Here is a 12121-nt window from a genome sequence, read left to right as displayed (position 1 = left end):
TCTAAAATGGTACTACAACGGCGCTGGCCGAGAGCAAGAGAAACAGAGAAATTTAAATAAACCAATATATATATATATATATATATATATGTTTATGTATATATTACGATTTAAATTAAGAAATAATACAAATTAAGATTTTAATTTGAGATGTGTAACAGTAACTTGAATGTACGACACGTGACGAAGGCGGATAGATAAAATTCACGTAGGACGTCAAAAACAAGATAGAGCGTTCACCGCCGGCGCTCGGTGGTCGACCGCGCTCCAGTAGATCGACTTTGCACCCTGACTAGATAGCGGGGGTACTCTAATCAGGCTGGGCTCGCGATGTAATGAGGCGGCTGATGGAAAAGACGAGGTGACCGTGTATTTCACGTATCGCAATATATACGGTACCGTGTCANTACCAGAAAACACAAGAATCGGTTGCCTATTTTCAAAGTTATGACATCCGCTAATTTTGGTTTATCAATTTTGCTTTCTGCTATACCAAACTTATCACACGCCTCTTTAAATAACTGTCCTTTATATTCTATAACGATATGAAAATCATTGGGTGCTTCTAGGATATTCCCCCTTATCTCTTTGACTTTTGTATTTATAATAATTTTCGAGCTAAAATCATCATTAAATTTTTCATAGCTATCTACTATTTGACATTGGTTAATTAATTTTACTCTACTCAATGCATCTGCANAATTAGTTTTACTCTACTCAATGCATCTGCGTTACAATTCATTTTTCCTGGCTTATATTTAATTTCAAAATCATATTCTTCTAACTTGATTCTCCATCTTAATAACCTACTGCTAGGATCTTTAACATTAAATAACCACATCAAAGATTTATGATCACTAACTAAGGTGAATCTAGTGCCAAAAACATATGGTCTAAAATGTTTTACTGCAAATATAATTGCTACAAGCTCTTTTTCAGTAGTAGTGTAATTTAACTCTGCCCCATTTAACGTTCTTGATGCATATGCTATGGGCAAGTCTTTACCTAAATCACCCTGACTCAATACAGCTCCCGCTGCATAATTACTAGCATCACATGTTATAATAAATGGTTTTTCGAAATCAGGAAATTGTAATATAGGACTACTACACAAACAATTTTTTAAAGTTTCAAAAGCATCATTACAACAACTTGACCATATATACTCAATACCTTTCTTTAATAAGTTAGTTAATGGTTTTGCAATCTTACTATAATTGGGTATAAAGTTTCGATAATAACCAGTGAATCCTAAAAATGATTTAATTTCTTTAACATTACGGGGAATGGGAAAATTTCTCACACTANATTACGAGGAATGGGAAAATTTCTCACACTCTCGATTTTTCTTTCATCAGGTTCTACTCCTCTCTCAGATACTTTATGTCCTAGATAAACAACTTCTTTTCTTAAAAACTCACATTTGGCAGGTTGTAATTTCAAATTATGTTCTCTCATTCGTTTAAATACTTCCCTTAATCTTTTCTTGTGCTCTTTTAAATCCCCTGAAAAAACAATAACGTCGTCCAAATAGACAAGACATTTAATACCCACTAAATTACATAAAACATTATTCATTAGTCGCTGAAATGTTGGCGGACTATTCTTTAAACCCATGGGCAATTTAGTATACTGATAATGTCCATCATCACTACTGAACGCAGTTTTTTCTTTTGAAACTGTACTTAAAGGAATTTGGTGAAAGCCTGAAGCCAAATCCAATACAGAATAATATTTAGAATTACCTAATCGATCTAGCACATCTTGTATTAAAGGTAAAGGCATTTTATCTCCCACCGTAATATTGTTTAATTTCCGATAATCCACCACCAACCTATACTTTTGCTTCCCAGTGGCATCTAATTTCTTTTTAACTAACAAGATAGGTGAATTCCAAGGCGATTTACTGGGTTCTATTATACCATCTCGTTTCATTTGGTTTATTTGCTTACTTATTTCATCCCGTTGACTATGTGGTAACCTATATTGACGCGTATAAAGAGGTAACTGTCCACTAGGCACTTTTATATCGTGACTTATAGAATCAGTACTCGTTAACTTGTCCCCTTCTAAATAGAATATATCGGCGTACTCTGCACATATGGATATGACATTTTCTTTCTCTTCGACATTTAAATGTTCTAAACGCAATTCAGACATCAATTTATCACGCCTATCTGACCCCAAGTAATTGTTATCTATTTTATTTTCAACATTTGTACTCATTACTAATTCTTCCTTAAATATTTCATACTCAAAATCGCTTATATTCAGAGGCTTAATCGTTTTTTCTTCCTCAGATAAATTAATTACATTAACCAGTATTTTTCCATCTTTAACAATATTTAATACATTTCACACAATAACTTTTTCAGCAATCTCTTTAAGATCTATTAATACTGCTATTTTACTATCAACTATATTTTTATTTACTGAAACCGATGCTACATATTCCGAACTTGGTGGCAACTTAATCNAACCGATGCTACATATTCTGACCTTGGTGGCAACTTAATCGAATTCTCCCTACAGAACGAAATAGTATTATTCTTTATGTTAATAATTGTGCCTTGTTCCTTCATGAATTCTTGCCCCAAAATACCCGCTTTTAAGAATGGAACCCTTTCATCAACTATATAAAATTTTATTATACCCAAATTAATTCTATTCACTTTGATTGGTATCTCTACTATGCTTATGGTTTTNTTATTATACCCAAATCAATTCTATTCACTTTGATTGGTATCTCAACTATGCCTATGGTTTCTACCAATTCAGCATTGATCCCTCTTAAGTACACGTTTTCCCCAGGTATTAACTTCGTGTTATCAGTTAAGCTTTTTAAACTAATAATGTTAACACTACTTCCTGTGTCTAACAAAAACTCTGCACAAGGATCTATAAAATTCGGCGACTCACACCTAATATGGTTCCCATCCATTTCTACAGTAATTAATTTTACATCATGCGGTTTTCTTAAATCTCCAACCTCTTTTGGAAAATTTTTCTCCCTTGGTTGACTAGAACTACTTGAACTCATCTCTGGGTCACTAGTATTATTATTTAGACTCTTTTTTCTTCTATTTTCTGCATTCTTTTTCTTAAAACGCCTATCTATTGTATGACCCCCTTTTGAACAATATTCGCACACCACGTAAGTATGCTCTACCACAGTCTGTTTTACATTATTTCTATTTCCATTTCTATCATTCATTCTACAGTCGCGAGCGTAGTGTCCTACCTTCGAACAGATATGACACCTACCTTTAAACGACGAATTAACCGGGTTATTAAACTTATTTTTTTTAAAATTATTACCATTTGGTATCCGCGTAAATCGAACATTATTTAACCTACGCCCCTCAATTTGAGCTAGGAAATTTTTTTCTTTAACTAGTCTAGTGTTGTTTAACTAGAGTCTAGTGTTGTAGGGTGTTGGCTTTTTACCATTACTTTTATAGAAACTGATATACCTTCTAGAAATACATTTAATACTTGCTCTCTTAAACAATTTTTTATAATTAACGCATCTGGTAAACTTTTACCTTGCGTGCTACAGTTAGAGACCTGACTTAACAAATTTTTTAACCTATTAGCATATTCTACTACCGATTCTTTATATTGCTGTCTACAACTAAACAACGCAGCTTGTAGATAAGAAGCATTTTTAGGTCTTTCGTGCGAGTTTTTTAAAATATTTTATAATTCCTCCCAGGTATCTATAACTTCGTATTTTATTAAGTCATATGCTTGTCCTTGTAACCTCGTAATTATAGTCTTGAGCATCATACTAACATGCTCTACTCTAGTAACCGATGCGACTAACTCGCATGCATCAATAAACCTAGGTAATTCTTCCTGGACTTCTCCAGTAAAAACAGGGACTAATTTTATTACATTATCTATTACTTTGCTAACCGATACCATTCCATCCCAATGTCCCTCACCAAATTTGGATTGTTCACTTGTTTTAGATTCCATATTTTCTGAATTACCTACTATAATTTCGTAAATTTGTGATTCGGATAAATTAACCTCAAAATTATCTTCCATAGACTACTATTAACGATTATTATTACGGCCTCAATTAACCACGTATACGTAATTTACAATAACTATAACTTATAATCAAAAGATCACGCGACAATTATACAATCAAACGCTTACGCTTTAGCCGACATTGAAACGATCTCTTCGTTTGTTTCTGGAATAGGAACTGAAACTGAAATAAATGATAGTTCTCTGCACACGGCTTCACTTGTCCACTCTCCTTAGCTTCGTTGTCTTCTCTGTTCCTCGATGGAATTAATTTGGAAAACTCTGATGATGACGATGTTCCCGGGTTTCGGCACCAAAAATCTCCTGTGGCGGACCTGTAAGGTTCGCCTGAGGAAATTTTAATATTTATTTGTTGTTCGGGTTACCATCTGGATTCCCTATTGAGCTATCCGCACAGAGTCCTCCAAGATGTATATAGGAAATAGTGATTATTTATAAAGAAAGAAATTTAACACTATCGATAGAAATACTGGTTGTAAATATATAAATGTATAAATATATATATATATATATGTTTAGCACAATTTCAATATAACACGGCAAGTATTAGTAAATGGTTTACAATTAGTGCTTATTCGACAATGTTGGACTCTAGACTGTAGACACTAGACTGACTATTGCTGCAAAATAGTCATACAAAGAAATCAAGAGAACATCCGCATGCGGATGTCCCTATCAATTATAAACATGTATATTCGCAAAGATAAATATTTAATAAAGTGGTGGTGACACAACAAGCTCAGATAACCAAGTCAATGTACAGCTCATGTGATCCATAAAGAGGCAGCTCAGCTAAACATCAAGTAGTATCCAAACACCAGAGAGAGTATTTTCTTTGTATCCCTTAGCTCATAAGGCGACAATTGCGTTTTAAATATATAAATTAATCATTTAAAGGTTATGCACTTTATTTTAGGTTAAGTATTATCGATCCACATGATCCTTATAAGCTATTGACGCCAACCGTTAATTTAGGAGTGTCATGGCGCAACAAATTGATTTTAGTCTATACCCGTAGCATATTCTTTGATGGAAGCAAAAACTAGAAATGCATATCTATGTGCTTTCAATTTTATGAAACAAAATATGTTTCCTAGTCTACAACCTGAAGTTATAATGACAGATTTTGAAACAGCACTAAGGGATTCTCTTATCAATTCATTTGGTGGTTCACAAACCAGAGTAGTTTGTTGCTGGTTCATTATAACCAGGCTAGATAAAATAAAATTTATAACTAATATTAAATAAAGAGATGAAATTCATACTTCATTCTATGTTATTAATATAGGCTATCTGGAAAAAGATGAAAGATTTGGGATACCTTCATTTGGTTAACACTAACAATCATGCATTAAAAACTTTGAAAATGCTAATGTGTTTGCCACTTTTGCAACATAATGAAATTATACTAGGATTTCAGCTAGTAAAAACATATGCTGTATGCTACAACGCACCAATGGCTGAACTGTTCAATTATTACAACAGGTGACAAATATATGAGCAGGTGGGACAAGTTGACTATTTTAAGCTATAATTAAATCGCTTAAAAAAAATATTCACCATAAAAAATTGATAAGTTGAGACCAATTGGTAAAAAGCTCAATAATATAAATTATTTAAAAAATGCCAATTTGTTAAAAAAAAAAGTCAAATTATTTATTTACCTGGGGCAAGTTGACATACGAAAAAAAAAAGGTTTACATAATTTTTTTTCAGTAACTGACATAGTCCAATTAATTATAAGTAAATTAATTTACATACAGAAATTGCATATACAAATAACATAACAACCAACTTTTCTCATTTCATTTTTATTATAAAATCATCCTAATTTAAATAAGACTCATAATTTCAAATACTAATTGCAGAGTTTTCTTTAGCTTTTAAAATATAAAAACTTTCATTTATTTATTCTTGTTCAAGTTAAAACCTTTTCATTGTAAACAATAACATTATACCATTCTTGCTAAGTAGTAAAAATTAGATTTAAAACAATTATTTGTGTTCATTTAATTTATTTTTGACCACTTGTCATTTTGTGGTTAATATATTTAAAAATATTTCTAAAAAAATTTCTGAAACATTACTATATTTTTTGAATTCCAAGAAGATCATCTTGCTCCAGGTCTTAACTTTCCCACTTACCCCGACTTAAACTAGTGATTTGCTGTTAAAAATTTAGGTTTAAAAATTAATTTAAAGTACTTTTTAGTACTGAAGCGTTCACAGATAAATATCAATGTGTAAAATAATTAATTAAAATAATATTTTATCCATAATTAATTAATAATTAAATAAGATTTTCTTTAAATCCAATTTGTTTGTCTACATTTCTCACTAAGTTAATGATAAATATAAATCTTACTCATTAAATGTCTTAAATTATTACCTTTTTTTAAATTTAGATACTGGATTAATCAGATAGGGACAAACATTCTATCAGTCCATAATTTACCAAGAAGGACCAACAATAATTTAGAAAACTTCCATAGTTCAATGAGATTTAAGTTTTCAGTTACTCATCCAAATTTATGGGTTTTCTTAGGTATGATTATTCATACTAATCAATAATTATTTGTAAAAACTTGTCACTCAGTTTTTTTCAATTAATTTTATCAGTCTAAATAATTGTTAAGATAAGTTAAATATTAAATACAAACTAAAATATTGTAATGATAAAATACATATTCAATTTACTCATATAATGGAATTAATTTAAGATTTATATAATATAGGTCACATAACGGAATTAAATGCTAAATACCATATAGTTTTAAATCAACTAGCTAATGGTCTACAACCAACCAGAAACCTCAAATCGGTATACCTGATGAATTCCAAATTTATAAAAAGAGCAACAGAACAAAAGAGTGCTGGATTATTATCGATTAGGCAATTTTTAAATAAATATTTTCATTCATGCTCGAGTCATGAGATAAGACAAAGACATTGGGCTTTGGGTATTGAATACAGAGCAACGCCTGAGGACAATGAAATTGATATACCCTCCCCGCAAACTAACAATAATTTCCACATTATAAACCAAAATATAAGGTCTAATAGATTTTTTTGTATAACTTTTACAATAACTGAGGTTGGAGATAATGTCTCTCAATATATCGCTATACCTTGTGGTCATGCTTGGATATGTGAATCCTGTGTGGCAGTTTTGGATACACAATATCCTAAAACATGTCCAATATGTAGAGCTGAAATAGAACAGTTCAGAGAATTTCTTTTTCATGAATTTTTTTAGTAGTAGTATTTTAGTATTTATTCATACAAAAACATTACAGTATCAATCTTTACATTTTACAAAAAAAAATAAATAAATACATAAATTATCTACCTTCTTTAAGCTGGCGCTTGTGTTGAAGGTAGAGAGTTGAATTAAAACTTAAAAAATGGTTAGACTTTTAAAATTTACAGTTAAAAATTAAAGTACAGACTTATTAATACAAAGAGTAACAAAAAAGAAAAAAAGTGTATTTTACTTATATATACAATCTGAGTTTCATAGACATACAAATACAACATACATTATTTATTTATTATTATTATTTTAATTTATATATATATATATTTAAACACATAATGAGAACAGCCACTCCAGTATAGGTTTTTTAACATTAAAATTCTTATTTAAATAAACTTTTGATTTTAAAGTTAATGGCATCGAATTATATGTAGTCGGTGCTAGATAGTCCACGAATTTTTTACATGAAGATTTCTTAAAATAAATAATTTTAGCGTTATATGCTAAATGATTTCTTTTTTCATCTTTAAAATCTACCCAATAATTTATGTTTCTTATTATCCACATTATAGCTAGTTTTTTATATAATAATCTAACTGGAAGGACATTAAGAGTCCTAAAATTCTCATTAGAGGAGCATTCTAAAATATTCTTTTTTAAACATATGCGTACAATTTGTTTTTGTTGATTTATCAAGGGACATAAAGCATTTTCACTTATGCCTCCCCATACAAGTAGACCATACTGAAATATCGCTTGATAAATAGACAAATACACTATACGCAACGTGTGAATAGGAATTATACTTCTTAAATTATAAAAACTGGATGTTAAACTTCGTAATTTCATTACTAGGTTATTAACATGTAAATTCCAACGCAGGTTTTTGTCGAATATTAGACCTAGATATCTGACACTTGAAACTCTTGAAATGGTTTGACACTGTTCATTTTCATGCGAGATATTGTTTTCGCAAAAATGTAAAGATGTTAGTTCATCAAGCGTATTTGAGTTATATAACGAGAAACACATAAACATAGTTTTTTTATAATTTACCGTTAACTTCTTATAATTAAGATATTCAATAACTTTTTTTGTCTCATAGATTGCTTTCTTTCTAACATTTTCCCAAGAATCATCAGCAAAAATTAAACAAGTATCATCTGCATAAGTTATGATTTTTCCATCAATATCAAGGTTACATAAATTATTTAAGTACAAAATAAACAGAAGTGGTCCTAGTACACTACCTTGCGGTACTCCACAGTTTAATGTCAACGGATCACTGAAAACACTATTTATTTTGACTACTTGGCTTCTATTTGTCAAATAACTATTTAACCACATTAAACTCTTATTTTGAATACCAAAATCTGGTAATATTTTTATAAGTTCAGCGTGATTTACCGTATCAAAAGCCTTTGCAAGATCCAAAAAAACTGCTAATGGTTTTTCTCCTTCATCAAGGGCCTTGTTAATAAATTTAGTTGTATTATATAATGCGTCTTCAGTACCTAGATTTGGTCTAAAACCAAACTGATTCTTGGATAGTAATTTATTTTTTTCTAAATAGTCAATTAACCTAGTTTTAACAATTTTTTCTAAGACTTTTGAGAAATTGCTTAACATTGATATTGGTCTGTAGTTATTTGTATTTAATTTGTCTCCTGTTTTATATAGTGGTTTTATAACTGCTAGTTTCCATATATCAGGGAAAATTCCATTTTTTAAACTTAAATTGTAAATGTAAGTTAGAGGATCTATTACATGGTCTATTACATGTTTAAAGATTTTTGTCGTAAAGCCGTCAAAACCTGCCGCAGTCTCTTCTTTAAGTTTCATTATAATGTGTAAGACCTCAGATTTTTCAATCTTAGTATTGAAACAATTTTCAAAAGAATAATTCGGGGAAAGAGCTTCATGGTTTAAAGTAGTAGAGTTAATTTGTTGTGAAAGATTCCGACCAACACTAATAAAAAACTCATTAAAAGCATTTGATACTCTTTGCGGATTTGTATTTGTTAGGACAATATTATTATTTATTCTAATTGCTTTAATTTCGTCATTTAAAGATTTTTTGTTTTTATCTAACACTTCTCTAATTACCTTCCATGTTAATTTTGGACTATATGAGACATCTACAAATTTATTTTTATAAAATTCAATTTTAGCTGTTCTAAGAGCTCTTGTAAAATTTTGCTTATATTTATTATAATGATAGATTAGATTAGTGTTATTTGGGTGTTTTTTAACTGCTTTGGACAGTTCATTTTTATGTCTTAATGATCGAAGTAAACTAGGAGTCATCCATTCTTTTAGGCATTTATATTTCGAATTTACTTTGGTAAGAGTAGTAGAGTTTATAATAATGTTTTTTATTTTGTTAGTAAAGATATCTACACAGGCGTTTATTTCAGAAATATTATACAACTCTTGCCACGATTCTTTTTCGAATAGTTTCTTTATTGTAGTATAATCTATTGATTTTACTGTATTTTCAATGTTAGCTATGTTATTTACAATTTCAATATTTAGTACTATAGAAAAATGGTCAGTTATACATGTTTGAATCACTCCAGCCTTTATTTCCTTGTTTTGTTTATTTATTTCTTTAATAAAGATATGGTCTAGACAAGAGTGTTTAAAACCTATTGGTGTTCTCGTAAAGACATTAATAAATGACCTAAAACCAAGTTCAGAAAGCAGATCCAAATATTCATGATCAGTTATATCAATTCCTACAATATTTAAATTTATATCACCAATTATCACAACAAACCCATTTTCATAATTTTCATTTAAAATAATATCATTTAGATAAGTAAAAAATTTGTGTCTATCACTAGCAGGCGACCTATACAAACAAAACATACATATTGACAAATTATTTAAAGTCAATTTGACTCTTACAATATTCGCTTCCAAAATATAATCATACTCAAAAAAATCTATCTGTAAATGTTCTTTTGTAAAAATCATAACTCCATCGTTTTGATTTCTTTTGAATTTTGAGTAATATAAATTATAACCAGGTATATTGTAATTACAACAATTAACATCATGCCATGTTTCAGTTAATATTATAAAATCTAGATTTTTATTACATATATCATTTTCTAAGAATAATAGTAACTCGTCAAAATGAGTGTTTACGCTTCTTATATTACAACTAAATACATTAAAATAATTATCATTAACAAGACTATAAACTTGAAAAAATTCTGTTATACTATCAAAATACTTCGTTTTATAATCTATTAAACTGTTTAATATATTTGAACAATCCATTTAGGAATTAAAAAAAAAATTTTACAATATTAAAAAAATACATAAAAAAAAATTTTTTTATGAGCAATGATAAGTTACAAAGAATAGAAAAATTATGTACTTAATGGTTTATGAATATTTAACAAATCCGATTTATCATAAATTATAAAAACCCTAGCTTCTTCATTTTTTTTTATGAAAATTTTTGAGTCCTTGAACCATACAAATTTATAATCATTCTCTTTTGCAAAATTTCTGGTATTATAAAATAGTTCACTGTTGTACTTAGTAAGATAATTATTAATGTAAATACCTGTTTCTCCCCAATTTTTATTTACAGAGCTAGCATTCATTTTTATTTTCTTCGAAGCCTCCATAATTTTCTTTTTTTGATCCAAGGAAGATATTTCAGCAACTATTTTCGAAGATTTGTTTTGAAATTTCGAAATTATACGATATGCTTTGTTTACTGTAACTTTTTGATCCAACTTCTCAGCAATACTCTCAACTATTTTTATACAATTTTCTTTTTTAACTTCAGGAATACCTATTATTTCAATATAGTTTGAAATCGAATTTTGTTCTAACATATTTACACGTTTTGACAAGGCAGACAATTCATTATTTAAAACCTGGTTTTTTTCTTTAAGTAGATTATTTTCATTTTTCAGTTCTTTTATAGTTTTCAGTACTTCTTTTAATTGCTTGCCAAATTCGTCAAATTGGCTACTGAGAAAATTTACAGATCGTGTAAGCGTAGTTAACGAGTCATTCGATTCAATTATATTGTTTACGTTTTTATCTTTTGAGATTACAACTGTATTAGTTTTACGCGAAGTTATGGGATCATTTGATTCAAATATATTGTTTACGTTTTTATCTTTTGAAAATTCGACTGTATTTGTTTTACAATTTGAGCATGTAAATTTGTTTTTTGCTGCTGGAGATAGTTTTCTGAAAACACTTTCTCTGAAAGAAGCACATGAAAAATGTAGGAATTCCTTACAGCTTGAACATTTAATTTCATCACCATCGTGTATATCATCAATACACAGTAAACACAACATTTTTATTTGTTTTCCGTTTTAAAGACGTTTAAACGATAATACTTTAACAATGTATACGTAATAACAGAGATAAGATAAAAATACACACACTATACATTGACAGACGCGCGTACCGGTTTAAAACACAACCGTCCAGATCGAAGTCTGAAGTTCAACTGTGAATCAATGTAAATATTAAAAATAAATTTAATGTTAAGTGTATATATTCAGTAATTAAAATTAATTTAATTAATTTAATAATTTTGATAAAAAAAGATTGTAATATTTCATTTTGTGATTTAATTAGAAAATTAATTTTTTCTACTAATGTTTTTTTTTTTATAAATTATTAATATAAACTTGTATCGATGTTTTATTTATAAGGTGATTGATTGTTTTATGTATTACACAATTTAATTTTTAATGTTTTTAATTTGGTGGTTATATTTTTGAAAATGAAATTACTCTTTTTCTTATTTTTGAATGATTATAC

At 28.9% G+C, this 12121-nt stretch overlaps 1 pseudogene; it reads left to right on the top strand.

Moving 5' to 3' along the window:
* Positions 1–4326: 4326 nt before the first annotated feature.
* LOC126908936 (uncharacterized) lies at positions 4327–7330 on the top strand (annotated as a pseudogene).
* Positions 7331–12121: the final 4791 nt, after the last annotated feature.

Source organism: Daktulosphaira vitifoliae, unplaced genomic scaffold (assembly GCF_025091365.1).
Source record: "Daktulosphaira vitifoliae isolate Bord-2020 unplaced genomic scaffold, ASM2509136v1 Scaffold_46, whole genome shotgun sequence".
Lineage (NCBI taxonomy): Eukaryota > Metazoa > Arthropoda > Insecta > Hemiptera > Phylloxeridae > Daktulosphaira > Daktulosphaira vitifoliae.
The sequence above is the reverse complement of the archived record's forward strand: the minus strand, read 5'-3'. Positions and strand labels throughout refer to the sequence as shown.